The following is a 15619-nucleotide window of genomic DNA, read 5'->3' on the forward strand; positions in this document are numbered from 1 at the left end:
TATATCATGGGCGTCGATCATACATTCGAGTCAAAAGTTATGGCCGTTATAATTTGCCGAGAGCTTCTGTGGTCAATTTCAAAGGTCTCGATATATGATGCACGTGAATCAGACATCCTAGTGAAAAGTTATAGCCATTTGAATTTCTCAAGAGCTTCCGTTGTTCAATTTTGAGCATCTCGATATATCATGGGCATCGATCATAAATTCGAGTCAAAAGTTATGACCGTTTGAATTTGCCGAGAGCTTCCGTGGTCAATTTTGAGGGTCTCGATATATGATTCACGTGAATCGGACATTCGTGTTAAAAGTTATAGCCATTTGAATTTCCCGAGAGCTTCCGTTGTTCAATTTTTAGTGTCTCAATATATCATGCGCGTCGATCATACATTCGAGTCAAAAGTTATGGCCGTTTGAATTTGCCGAGAGCCTCCGTGTTAAATTTCGAGGGTCCTGATATATGATGCACGTCAATCAGACATCCGAGTGAAAAGTTATAGCCATTTGAATTTCTCGAGAGCTTCCGTTGTTCCATTTTGAGCATCTCAATATATCATGGGCTTCGATCATACATTCGAGTCAAAAGTTATGGCCGTTTGAATATGCCGAGAGCTTCCGTGGTCAATTTCAAAGGTCTCGATATATGATGCACATGAATCAGACATCCGAGTGAAAAGTTATAGCCATTTGAATTTCTCAAGAGCTTCCGTTGTTCAATTTTGAGCATCTCGATATATCATGGGCGTCGATCATAAATTCGAGTCAAAAGTTATGGCCGTTTGAATTTTCCAAGAGCTTCCGTGGTCAATTTTGAGGGTCTCGATATATGATTCATGTAATCGGACATCGGAGTTAAAAGTTATAGCCATTTGAATTTCCCGAGAGCTTCCGTTGTTCAATTTTGAATGTCTCGATATATCATGGGCGTCGATCATACATTCGAGTCAAAAGTTATGGCTGTTTGAATTCGCCGACAGCCTCCGTGTTCAATTTCACGGGTCCTGATATATGATGCACGTGAATCAGACCTCCGAGTGAAAAGTTATAGCCATTTGAATTTCTCGAGATCTTCCGTTGTTCCATTTTGAGCGTCTCAATATATGATGGGCGTCGATCATACAATCGAGTCCAAAGTTATGTCCGTTTGAATTTGCCGAGAGCTTCTGTGGTCAATTTCAAAGGTCTCGATATATGATGCACGTGAATCAGACATCCGAGTGAAAAGATATAGCCATTTTATTTTCTTGAGAGCTTTCGTTGTTCAATTTTTAGCGTATCGATATATCATGGGTGTCGATCATACATTCGAGTCTAAAGTTATGGCCGTTTCAAATTGCCGAGAGGTTCCGTGTTAAATTTCGAGGGTCCTGATATATGATGCACGTGAATCAGACATCCGAGTGAAAAGTTATAGTGATTTGAATTTCTCGAGAGCTTCAGTTGTCCCATTTTGAGCATCACGATATATCATTGGCGTCGATCATACATTCGAGTCAAAAGTTATGGCCGGTTGAATTCGCCGAGAGCCTCAGTCTTAAATTTCGAGGGTCCTGATATATGATGCACGTGAATCGGACATCCGAGTGAAAAGTTATAGCCATTTGAATTTCTCAAGAGCTTCCGTTGTTCCATTTTGAGCGTCTAGATATATAATGGGCGTCGATCATACATTCGAGTCAAAAGTTATGGCCGTTTGAATTTGTCGAAAGCATTCACGTTCAATTTCTAGGGTCTCGATATATTATGCACCTGAATCGGACATTCGAGTGAAAAGTTATAGCCATTTCAATTTTTGAGAGCTTCTGTTGTTCAATTTTGAGCGTCTCGATATATCATGGGCATCGATCATACATTCGAGTCCAAAGTTATGGCCGTTTGAATTTGCCGAGAGCTTCCGTGGTCAATTTCAAGGGTCTCGATATATGATGCACGTGAATCAGACATCCGAGTGAAAAGTTATAGCCATTTGAATTTCTCAAAAGCTTCCGTTGTTCAATTTTGAGCATCTCGATATATCATGGGCGTCGATCATAAATTCGAGTGAAAAGTTATGGCCGTTTGAATTTTCCGAGAGCTTCCGTGGTCAATTTTGAGGGTCTCGATATATGATTCATGTGAATCGGACGTCGGAGTTAAAAGTTATAGCCATTTGAATTTCCTGAGAGCTTCCGTTGTTCAATTTTGAATGTCTCGATATATCATGGGCGTCGATCATACATTCGAGTCAAAAGTTATGGCTGTTTGAATTCGCCGAGAGCCTCCGTGTTAAATTTCACGGGTCCTGATATATGATGCACGTGAATCAGACATCCGAGTGAAAAGTTATAGCCATTTAAATTTCTCGAGATCTTCCGTTGTTCCATTTTGAGCGTCTCAATATATGTTGGGCGGCGATCATACATTCGAGTCCAAAGTTATGTCCGTTTGAATTTGCCGAGAGCTTCTGTGGTAAATTTCAAAGGTCTCGATATATGATGCACGTGAATCAGACATCCGAGTGAAAAGATATAGCCATTTTAATTTCTTGAGAGCTTCCGTTGTTCAATTTTTAGCGTATCGATATATCATGGGCGTCGATCATACATTCGAGTCTAAAGTTATGGCCGTTTCAAATTGCCGAGAGGTTCCGTGTTAAATTTCGAGGGTCCCGATATATGATGCACGTGAATCAGACATCCGAGTGAAAAATTATAGCAATTTTAATTTCTCGAGAGCTTCAGTTGTCCCATTTTGAGCATCACGATATATCATTGGCGTCGATCATACATTCGAGTCAAAAGTTATGGCCGGTTGAATTCGCCGAGAGCCTTAGTCTTAAATTTCGAGGGTCCTGATATATGATGCACGTGAATCGGACATCCGAGTGAAAAGTTATAGCCATTTGAATTTCTCAAGAGCTTCCGTTGTTCCATTTTGAGCGTCTAGATATATATTGGGCGTCGATCATACATTCGAGTCAAAAGTTATGGCCGATTGAATTTGTCGAGAGCATTCATGTTCAATTTCTAGGGTCTCGATATATTATGCACCTGAATCGGACATCCGAGTGAAAAGTTATAGCCATTTCAATTTTTGAGAGCTTCTGTTGTTCAATTTTGAGCGTCTCGATATATCATGGGCATCGATCATACATTCGAGTCAAAAGTTATGGCCGTTTGAATTTGCCGAGAGCTTCCGTGGTCAATTTCAAGGGTCTCGATATATGATGCACGTGAATCGGACATCCGAGTGAAAACTTATAGCCATTTGAATTTCGCAAGAGCTTCCGTTGTTCCATTTCGAGCATCTAGATATATAATGGGCGTCGATCATCCATTCGAGTAAAAAGTTATGGCCGTTTGAATTCGCCGAGAGCTTCCGTGTTAAATTTATAGGGTCCCGATATATGATGCACGTGAATCGGACATCTGAGTGAAAAGTTATAGCCATTTGAAATTCTCGGGAGCTTCCGTTGTTCAATTTTGAGCGTCTCGATATTTCATGGGCGTCGATCATTCATTCGAGTCAAAAGTTATGGCCGTTTGAATTTGCCGAGAGCTTTCCGAGGTCAATTATTAGGGTCTCGATATATGATTCACGTGAACCGGACATCCGAGTTAAAAGTTATAACCATTCTAATTTCCCGAGAGCTTCCGTTGTTCAATTTTGAGCGTCTCGATATATCACGGGCGTCGATCATACATTCGAGTCAAAGGTTATGGCCGTTTGAATTTGCCGAGAGCTTCCGTGTTAAATTTTGAGGGTCCCGAAATATAATGCACGTGAATCGGACATCCGAGTTAAAAGTTATAGCCATTTGAATTTGTCGAGAGTTTCAGTTGTTCAATTTTGAGTGTCTAGATATATAATGGGCGTCGATCATACATTCGAGTCAAAGGTTATGGCCGTTTGAATTCGCCGAGAGCTTCCGTGTTAAATTTCGAGGGTCCCGAAATTTGATGCACGTGAATCAGACATCCGAGTGAAAGGTTGTAGCCATTTGAATTTCTCGGGAGCTTCCGTTGTTCAATTTTGAGCGTCTAGATATATAATGGGTGTCGATCTTCCATTCGAGTCAAAAGTTATGGCCGTTTCAATTTGTCGAGAGCTTCCGTGGGCAATTTCAAGGGTCTCGATATATGATGCACATGAATCAGACATCCGAGTGAAAAGTTATAGCGATTTGAATTTCTCGAGAGCTTCCGTTGTTCACTTTTGAGCGTCTCGATATATCATGGGCGTCGATCATACATTCGAGTCAAAAGTTATGGCCGTTTGAATTTGCCAAGGGCTTCCGTGGTCAATTTCAAGGGTCTCGATATATGATGCACGTGAATCAGACATCCGAGTGAAAAGTTATAGCCATTTGAATTTCTGAGAGCTTCTGTTGTTCAATTTTGAGCGTCACAATATATCATGGGGGTCGATCATACATTCGAGTCAAAAGTTATGGCCGTTTGAATTTGCCGAGAACTTCCGTGGTCAATTTCCAGGGTTTCGATATATAATGCACGTGAATCAGACATCCGAGTGAAAAGTTATAGCCATTTGAATTTCTCAAGAGCTTCCGTTGTTCAATTTTGAGCATCTCGATATATCATGGGCGTCGATCATAAATTCGAGTCAAAAGTTATGGCCGTTTGAATTTGCCGAGAGCTTCCGTGGTCAATTTTTAAGGTCTCGATATATGATTCACGTGAATCGGACATCCGAGTTAAAAGTTATAGCCATTTGAGTTTCCCGAGAGCTTCCGATGTTCAATTTTGAGCGTCTCGATATATCATGGGCGTCGATCATACATTCGAGTCAAAGGTTATGGCCGTTTGAATTCGCCGAGAGATTCCGTGTTAAATTTCGAGGGTCCGGATATATGATGCACGTGAATCGGACATCCGAGTTAAAATTTATAGCCATTTGAATTTCTCGAGAGTTTCAGTTGCTCAATTTTGAGTGTCTAGATATATAATGGGCGTCGATCATACATTCGAGTCAAAGGTCATGGACATTTGAATTCGCTGAGAGCTTCCGTGTTAAATTTTGAGGGTCTCGATATATGATGCACGTGAATCGGACATCCAAGTGAATATATAATGGGCGTTGATCATACATTCGAGTCAAAAGTTATAGCCGTTTGAATTTGTCGAGAGCTTCCGTGGTCAATTTCAAGGGTCTCGAAATATGATGCACGTGAATCGGACATCCGAGTGAAAAGTTATAGCCATTTCAATTTCTCGAGAGGTTCCGTTGTTCAATTTTGAGTGTCTCGATATATCATGGGCGTCGATCATACATTCGAGTCAAAAGTTATGGCCGTTTGAATTTGCCGAGAGTTTCTGTGGGCAATTTCAAAGGTCTCGATATATGATGCAAATGAATCAGACATCCGAGTGAAAAGTTATAGCCATTTGAATTTCTGAGAGCTTCAGTTGTTCAAATTTAAGCGTCACGATATATCATTGGCGTCGATCATACATTCGAGTCAAAAGTTATGGCCGTTTGAATTCGCTGAGAGCCTTCGTGTTAAATTTTGATGGTCCCGATATATGATGCACGTGAATCAGACATCCGAGTGAAAAATTATAGCGATTTGAATTTCTCGAGAGCTTTCGTTGTTCCATTTTGAGCGTCTAGATATATAATGAGCGTCGATCATCCATTCGAGTAAAAAGTTATAGCCATTTGAATTTGCAGAGAGCTTCCATGGTCAATTTTGAGGGTCTCGACATATGATGCACGTGAATCGGACATCCGAGTGAATAGTTATAGCGATTTGAATTTCTCGAGAGCTTCCGTTGTTCAATTTTGAGCGTCTCGATATATCATGGGCGTCGATCATACATTTGAGTCAAAAGTTATGGCCGTTTGAATTTGCCGAGGGCTTCCGTGGTCAATTTCAAGGGTCTCGATATATGATGCACGTGAATCGGACATCCGAGTGAAAAGTTATAGCCATTTCAATTTCTCGAGAGCTTCCGTTGTTCAATTTTGAGTGTCTCGATATATCATGGGCGTCGATCATATATTCGAGTCAAAATTTATGGTCGTTTGAATTTGTCGAGAGCTTCCGTGGTCAATTTCAAGGGTCTCGATATATGATGCACGTGAATCAGACATCCGAGTGAAAAGTTATAGCCATTTGAATTTCTGAGAGCTGATGTTGTTCAATTTTGAGCGTCTCGATATTTCATGGGTGTTGATCATACATTCGATTCAAAAGTTATGGCCGTTTGAATTTGCCGAGAGCTTCCGTGGTCAATTTCAAGGGTCTCGATATATGATGCACGTGAATCGGACATCCGAGTGAAAAGTTATAGCCATTTCGATTTCTCAAGAGCTTCCGTTGTCCAATTTTGAGCATCTCGATATATCATGGGCGTCGATCGTAAATTCGAGTAAAAAGTTATGGCCGTTTGAATTTGCCGAGAGCTTCCGTGGTCAATTTTAAGGGTCTCGATATATGACGGGCGTCGATCATACATTCGAGTCAAAGTTTATGGCCGTTTGAATTCGCCGAGAGCTTCCGTGTTAAATTTCGAGGGTTCCGATATATGATGCAAGTGAATCGGACATCCGAGTGAAAATTTGTGGCCATTTGAATTTCTCGAGAGCTTCCGTTGTTCAATTTTGAGCGTCTCGATATATCATGGGCGTCGATCATACATTCGAGTCAAAAGTTATGGCCGTTTGAATTTGCCGAGAGCTTTCGTGGGCAATTTCATTGGTCTCGATATATGATGCACATGAATCAGACATCCGAGTGAAAAGTTATAGTCATTTGAATTTATCGAGAGCTTCCATTGTTCCATTTTGAGCGTCTGAATATATCATGGACGTGGATCATACATTCGAGTCAAAAGTTATGGCCATTTGAATTTGCCGAGAGCTTCCGTGGTCAATTTCAAAGGTCTCGATATATGATGCACGTGAATCAGACATCCGAGTGAAAAGTTATAGCCATTTGAATTTCTCGAGAGCTTCCGTTGTTCAATTTTGAGGGTCTCGATATATCATGGGCATCGATCATACATTCGAGTCAAAAGTTTTGGCCGTTTGAATTTGCCGAGAGCTTCCGTGGTCAATTTCAAGGGTCTCGATATATGATGCACATGAATCAGACATCCGAGTGAAAAGTTATAGCCATTTGAATTTCTCGAGAGCTTCCGTTGTTCAATTTTGAGTGTCTAGATATATCTTGGGGGTTGATCATACATTCGAGTCAAAGGTTATGGCCGTTTGAATTCGCCGAGAGCTTCCTTGTTAAATTTCGAGGGTTCCGATATATGATGCACGTGAATCGGACATCCGAGTGAAAATTTGTAGCCATTTGAATTTCTCGAGAGCTTTAGTTGTCCAATTTTGAGCGTCACAATATATCATTGGCGTCGATCATACATTCGACTCAAAAGTTATGCCTGTTTGAATTTGCCGAGAGCTTCGGTCGTCAATTTCAAGGGTCTTGATATCTGATGCACGTGAATCGGACATCCAAGTGAAAAGTTATAGCCTTTTGAATTTCCCGAGAGCTTCCGTTGTTCAATTTTTAGCGTATCGATATATCATGGGCGTCGATCATACATTCGAGTCAAAAGTTATGGCCGTTTCAAAATGCCGAGAGCTTCCGTGTTAAATTTCTAGGGTCCCGATATATGATGCACGTGAATCAGACATCCAAGTGAAAAGTTATAGCGATTTGAATTTCTCGAGAGCTTCAGTTGTCCAATTTTGAGCGTCACGATATATCATTGGTGTCGATCATACATTCGAGTCAAAATTTATGGCCGTTTGAATTCGCCGGGAGCCTCCGTGTTAAATTTCGTGGGTCCTGAAATATGATGCACGTGAATCAGACATCCAAGTGAAAAGTCATTTGAATTTCTCGAGAGCTTCCGTTGTTCCATTTTGAGCGTCTAGATATATAATGGACGTCGATCATCCATTCGAGTAAAAAGTTATGGCAGTTTGAATTTGCCGAGAGCTTCCATGGTCAATTTTGAGGGTCTCGACATATGATGCACCTGAATCGGACATCCGAGTGAATAGTTATAGCGTTTTGAATTTCTCGAGAGCTTCCGTTGTTCAATTTTGAGCGTCTCGATATATCACGGGCGTCGATCATACATTCGAGTCAAAAGTTATGGCCGTTTGAATTTGCTGAGGGCTTCCGTGGTCAATTTCAAGGGTCTCGATATATGATGCACGTGAATCGGACATCCGAGTGAAAAGCTATAGCCATTTCAATTTCTTGAGAGCTTCCGTTGTTCAATTTTGAGTGTCTCGATATATCATGGGCGTTGATCATACATTCGAGTCAAAAGTTATGGCCGTTTGAATTGGTCGAGAGCTTCCGTGGTCAATTTCAAGGGTCTCGAAATATGATGCACGTGAATCGGACATCCGAGTGAAAAGTTATAGCCATTTGAATTTCTGAGAGCTTCAGTTGTTCAATTTTGAGCGTCACGATATATCATTGGCGTCGATCATACATTCGAGTCAAAAGTTATGGCCGTTTGAATTCGCCGAGAGCCTCCGTGTTAAATTTCGAGGGTTCCGATATATGATGCACGTGAATCGGACATCTGAGTGAAAAGTTGTAGCCATTTGACTTTCTCGAGAGCTTCGGTTGTTCAATTTTGAGCATCTCGATATATCATGGGCGTCGATCATACATTCAAGTCAAAAGTTATGGCCGTTTGAATTTGTCGAGAGCTTCCGTGGTCAATTTCAAGGGTCTCGATATATGATGCACGTGAATCAGACATCCGAGTGAAAAGTTATAGCCATTTGAATTTCTGAGAGCTTCAGTTGTTCAATTTTGAGCGTCACGATATGTCATTGGCGTCGATCATACATTCGAGTCCAAAGTTATGGCCGTTTGAATTTGCCAAGAGCTTCCGTGGTCAATTTCAAGGGTCTCGATATATGATGCACGTGAATCGAACAACCAAGTGAAAAGTTATAGCCATTTGAATTTCCCGAGAGCTTCCGTTGTTCAATTTTTAGCGTATCGATATATCATGGGCGTCGATCATACATTCGAGTCAAAAGTTATGGCCGTTTCAAAATGCCAAGAGCTTCCGTGTTAAATTTCTAGAGTCCCGATATATGATGCACGTGAATCAGACATCCAAGTGAAAAGTTATAGCGATTTGAATTTCTCGAGAGCTTCAGTTGTCCAATTTTGAGCGTCACGATATATCATTGGCGTCGATCATACATTCGAGTCAAAATTTATGGCCGTTTGAATTCGCCGAAGCCTCCGTGTTAAATTTCGAGGGTCCTGAAATATGATGCACGTGAATCAGACATCCAAGTGAAAAGTTATAGCCATTTGATTTTCTCGAGAGCTTCCGTTGTTCCATTTTGAGCGTCTAGATATATAATGGACGTCGATCATCCATTCTAGTAAAAAGTTATGCCCGTTTGAATTTGCCGAGAGCTTCCATGGTCAATTTTGAGGGTCTCGACATTTGATGCACGTGAATCGGACATTCGAGTGAATAGTTATAGCGATTTGAATTTCGCGAGAGCTTCCGTTGTTCAATTTTGAGTGTCTCGATATATCATGGGCGTCGATCATACATTCGAGTCAAAAGTTATGGCCGTTTGAATTTGCCGAGGGCTTCCGTGGTCAATTTCAAGGGTCTCGATATATGATGCACGTGAATCGGACATCCGAGTGAAAAGTTATAGCCATTTCAATTTCTCGAGAGCTTCCGTTGTTCCATTTTGAGTGTCTCGATATATCATGGGCGTCGATCATATATTCGAGTCAAAATTTATGGCCATTTGAATTTGTCGAGAGCTTCCGTGGTCAATTTCAAGGGTCTCGATATATGATGCACGTGAATCAGACATCCGACTGAAAAGTTATAGCCATTTGAATTTCTGAGAGCTTATGTTGTTCAATTTTGAGCGTCTCGATATTTCATGGACGTCGATCATACATTCGATTCAAAAGTTATGGCCGTTTGAATTTGCCGAGAGCTTCCGTGGTCAATTTCAAGGGTTTCGATATATGATGCACGTGAATCGGACATCCAAGTGAAAAGCCATAGCCATTCGAATTTCTCGAGAGCTTTTGTTGTTCAATTTTTAGCGTATCGATATATCATGGGCGTCAATCATACATTCGAGTCAAAAGTTATGGCCGTTTGAATTTGCCGAGAGCTTCCGTGGTCAATTTCAAGGGTCACGATATATGATGCACGTGAATCGGACATCCGAGTGAAAAGTTATACCCATTTCAATTTCTCAAGAGCTTCTGTTGTCCAATTTTGAGCATCTCGATATATCATGGGCGTCGATCGTAAATTCGAGTTAAAAGTTATGGCCGTTTGAATTTGCCGAGAGCTTCCGTGGGCAATTTCAGTGGTCTCGATATATGATGCACTTGAATCAGACATCCGAGTGAAAAGTTATAGCCATTTGAATTTCTCGAGAGCTTCCGTTGTTCCATTTTGAGCGTCTCAATATATCATGGACGTGGATCGTACATTCGAGTCAAAAGTTATGGCCGTTTGAATTTGCCGAGAGCTTCCGTGGTCAATTTCAAAGGTCTCGATATATGATGCACGTGAATCAGACATCCGAGTGAAAAGTTATAGCCATTTGAATTTCTCGAGAGCTTCCGTTGTTCAATTTTGAGCGTCTCGATATATCATGGGCATCGATCATACATTCGAGTCAAAACTTATGGCCGTTTGAATTTGCTGAGGGCTTCTGTGGTCAATTTCAAGGGTCTCGATATATGATGCACGTGAATCGGACATCCGAGTGAAAAGTTATAGCCATTTCAATTTCTCGTGAGCTTCCGTTGTTCAATTTTGAGTGTCTCGATATATCAAGGGCGTTGATCATACATTCGTGTCAAAAGTTATGGCCGTTTGAATTTGTCCAGAGCTTCCGTGGTCAATTTCAAGGGTCTCGAAATATGATGCACGTGAATCGGACATCCGAGTGAAAAGTTATAGCCATTTCAATTTCTAGAAAGCTTCCGTTGTTCAATTTTGAGTGTCTCGATATATCATGGGCGTCGATCATACATTCGAGTCAAACGTTATGGCCGTTTGAATTTGCCGAGAGTTTCCGGGGGCAATTTCAAGGGTCTCGATATATGATGCACATGAATCATACATCCGAGTGAAAAGTTATAGCCATTTGAATTTCTGAGAGCTTCAGTTGTTCAAATTTGAGCGTCACGATATATCATTGGCGTCGATCATACATTCGAGTCAAAAGTTATGGCCGTTTGAATTCGCTGAGAGCCTCCGTGTTAAATTTTGATGGTCCCGATATATGATGCACGTGAATCAGACATCCGAGTGAAAAGTTATAGCGATTTGAATTTCTCGAGAGCTTCAGTTGTCCAATTTTGAATGTCACAATATATCATGGGCGTGGATCATACATTCGAGTGAAAAGTTATGGCCGTTTGAATTTGCCGAGAGCTTCCATGGTCAATTTCAAGGGTCTCGATATATGATGCACGTGAATCGGACATCCGAGTGAAACGTTATAGCCATTTGAATTTCTGAGAGCTTCAGTTGTTCAATTTTGAGCATCTCGATATATCATTGGCGTCGATCATACATTCGAGTTAAAAGTTATGGCCGTTTGAATTCGCCGAGAGCCTCTGTGTTAAATTTCGAGGGTTCCGATATATGATGCACGTGAATCGGACATCCGAGTGAAAAGTTGTAGCCATTTGACTTTCTCGAGAGCTTCCGTTGTTCAATTTTGAGCGTCACGATATATCATTGGCGTCGATCATACATTCGAGTCAAAAGTTATGGCTGTTTGAATTTGTCAAGAGCTTCCGTGGTCAATTTCCAGGGTCTCGATATATGATGCACGTGAATCAGACATCCGAGTGAAAAGTTATAGCCATTTGAATTTTTTAGAGCTTCAGTTGTTCAAATTTGAGCGTCACGATATATCATTGGCGTCGATCATACATTCGAGTCAAAAGTTATGGCCGTTTGAATTCGCCGAGAGCCTCCGTGTTAAATTTCGAGGGTTCCGATATATGATGCAAGTGAATCGGACATCCGAGTGAAAAGTTGTAGCCATTTGACTTTCTCGAGAGCTTCCGTTGTTCAATTTTGAGCATCTCGATATATCATGGGCGTCGATCATACATTAGAGTCAAAAGTTATGGCCGTTTGAATTTTTCGAGAGCTTCCGTGGTCAATTTCAAGGGTCTCGATATATGATGCACGTGAATCAGACATCCGAGTGAAAAGTTATAGCCATTTGAATTTCTGAGAGCTTCAGTTGTTCAATTTTGAGCGTCACGATATATCATTGGCGTCGATCATACATTCAAGTCCAAAGTTATGGCCGTTTGAATTTGCCAAGAGCTTCCGTGGTCAATTTTGAGGGTCTCGATATATGATTCACGTGAATCGAACATCCGAGTTAAAAGATATAGCCATTTGAATATCCCGAGAGCTTCATTTGTTCAATTTTGAGCGTCTCGATATATCATGGGCGTCGATCATACATTCGAGTCAAAAGTTATGGCCGTTTCAAATCGCCGAGAGCTTCCCTGTTAAATTTCGAGGGTCCCGATATATGATGCACGTGAATGAGACACCCGAGTGAAAAGTTATAGCGAATTGTATTTCTCGAGAGCTTCCGTTTTCCAGTTTTGAGCGTCACACATATATCATAGGCGCCGATCATACATTCGACTCAAAAGTTATGCCCGTTTGAATTTGCCGAGAGCTTTCCGTGGTCAATTTCAAGGGTCTCGATATATGATGCACGTGAATCGGACAACCAAGTGAAAAGTTATAGCCATTTGAATTTTCCGAGAGCTTCCGTGGTTCAATTTTGAGCGTATCGATATATCATGGGCGTCGATCATACATTCGAGTCAAAAGTTATGGCCGTTTCAAAATGCCGAGAGCTTCCGTGTTAAATTTCTAGGGTCCCGGTATATGATGCACGTGAATCAGACATCCGAGTGAAAAGTTATAGCGATTTGAATTTCTCGAGAGCTTCAGTTGTCCAATTTTGAGCGTCACGATATATCATTGGCGTCGATCATACATTCGAGTCAAAATTTATGGCCGTTTGAATTCGCCGAGAGCCTCCGTTTTAAATTTCGAGGGTCCTGAAATATGATGCACGTGAATCAGACATCCAAGTGAAAAGTTATAGCCATTTGAATTTCTCGAGAGCTTCCGTTGTTCCATTTTGAGCGTCTAGATATATAATGGACGTCGATCATCCAATCGAGTAAAATGTTATGGCCGTTTGAATTTGCCGAGAGCTTCCATGGTCAATTTTGAGGGTCTCGACATATGATGCACGTGAATCGGACATCCTAGTGAATAGTTATAGCGATTTGAATTTCTCGAGAGCTTCCGTTGTTCAATTTTGAGCGTCTCGATATATCATGGGCGTCGATCATACATTCGAGTCAAAAGTTATGGCCGTTTGAATTTTCCGAGAGCTTCCATGGTCAATTTCAAAGGTCTCGATATATGATGCACGTGAATCAGACATCCGAGTGAAAAGTTATAGCCATTTGAATTTCTCGAGAGCTTCCGTTGTTCAATTTTGAGCGTCTCGATATATCATGGGCATCGATCATACATTCGAGTCAAAATTTATGGCCGTTTGAATTTGCCGAGAGCTTCCGTGGTCAATTTCAAGGGTCTCGATATATGATGCACATGAATCAGACATCCGAGTGAAAAGTTATAGCCATTTGAATTTCTCGAGAGCTTCCGTTGTTCAATTTTGAGCGTCTCAATATATCATGGGCGTGGATCATACATTCGAGTCAAAAGTTATGGCCGTTTGAATTTGCCGAGAGCTTCTGTGGTCAATTTCAATGGTCTCGATATATGATGCACGTGAATCAGACATCCAAATGAAAAGTTATAGCCATTTGAATTTCCTGAGAGCTTCCGTTGTTCAATTTTTAGCGTATCGATATATCATGGGCGTCGATCATACATTCGAGTCAAAAGTTATGGCCGTTTGAATTTGCCAAGAGCTTCCGTGGTCAATTTTGAAGGTCTCGATATATGATTCACGTGAATCGGACATCCGAGTTAAAAGTTATAGCCATTTGAATATCCCGAGAGCTTCATTTGTTCAATTTTGAGCGTCTCGATATATCATGGGCGTCGATCATACATTCGAGTCAAAATTTATGGCCGTTTGAATTCCCCGAGAGCCTCCGTGTTAAATTTTGAGGGTCCTGAAATATGATGCACGTTAATCAGACATCCGAGTGAAAAGTTATAGCCATTTGAATTTCTCGAGAGCTTCCGTTGTTCCATTTTGAGCGTCTAGATAAAGAATGGGCGTCGATCATCCAATCGAGTAAAATGTTATGGCCGTTTGAATTTGCCGAGAGCTTCCATGGTCAATTTTGAGGGTCTCGACATATGATGCACGTGAATCGGACATCCTAGTGAATAGTTATAGCGATTTGAATTTCTCGAGAGCTTCCGTTGTTCAATTTTGAGCGTCTCGATATATCATGGGCGTCGATCATACATTCGAGTCAAAAGTTATGGCCGTTTGAATTTTCCAAGAGCTACTGTACCCAATTTTGAACGTGTCGATATATTATGTTCGTGAATCGGACATCCGAGTGAAAAGTTATAGCCATTTGAATTTCTCGAGAGCTTCTCCTTTTCAATTTTGAGCATCTCGATATATCCTGGGCGTCGATCGTAAATTCGAGTTAAAAGTTATGGCCGTTTGAATTTGCCGAGAGCTTCCGTGGGCAATTTCAGTGGTCTCGATATATGATGCACTTGAATCAGACATCCGAGTGAAAAGTTATAGCCATTTGAATTTCTCGAGAGCTTCCGTTGTTCCATTTTGAGCGTCTCAATATATCATGGGTGTGGATCATACATTCGAGTCAAAAGTTATGGCCGTTGAATTTGCCGAGAGATTCCGTGGTCAATTTCAATGGTCTCGATATATGATGCACGTGAATCAGACATCCAAGTGAAAAGTTATAGCCATTTGAATTTCCTGAGAGCTTCCGTTGTTCAATTTTTAGCGTATCGATATATCATGGGCGTCGATCATACATTCGAGTCAAAAGTTATGGCCGTTTCAAAATGCCGAGAGCTTCCGTGTTAAATTTCGAGGGTCCCGATATATGATGCACGTGAATCAGACATCCGAGTGAAAAGTTATAGCGATTTGAATTTCTCGAGAGCTTCAGTTGTCCAATTTTGAGGGTCACAATAAATCATTGGCGTCGATCATACATTCGACTCAAAAGTTATGCCCGTTTGAATTTGCCGAGAGCTTCCGTGGTCAATTTCAAGGGTCTCGATATATGATGCACGTGAATAAGACATCCGAGTGAAAAGTTATAGCGATTTGAATTTCTCGAGAGCTTCAGTTCTCCAATTTTGAGCGTCACGATATATCATTGGCGTCGATCATACATTCGAGTCAAAATTTATGGCCGTTTGAATTCGCCGAGAGCCTCCGTGTTAAATTTCGAGGGTCCTGATATATGATGCACGTGAATCGGACAATCGAGTGAAAAGTTATAGCCATTTGAATTTCTCGAGAGCTTCCGTTGTTCAATTTTGAGCGTCTCAATATATCATGAGCGTGGATCATACATTCGAGTCAAAAGTTATGGCCGTTT

Source organism: Glycine max, chromosome 13, assembly GCF_000004515.6.
Source record: "Glycine max cultivar Williams 82 chromosome 13, Glycine_max_v4.0, whole genome shotgun sequence".
NCBI lineage: Eukaryota > Viridiplantae > Streptophyta > Magnoliopsida > Fabales > Fabaceae > Glycine > Glycine max.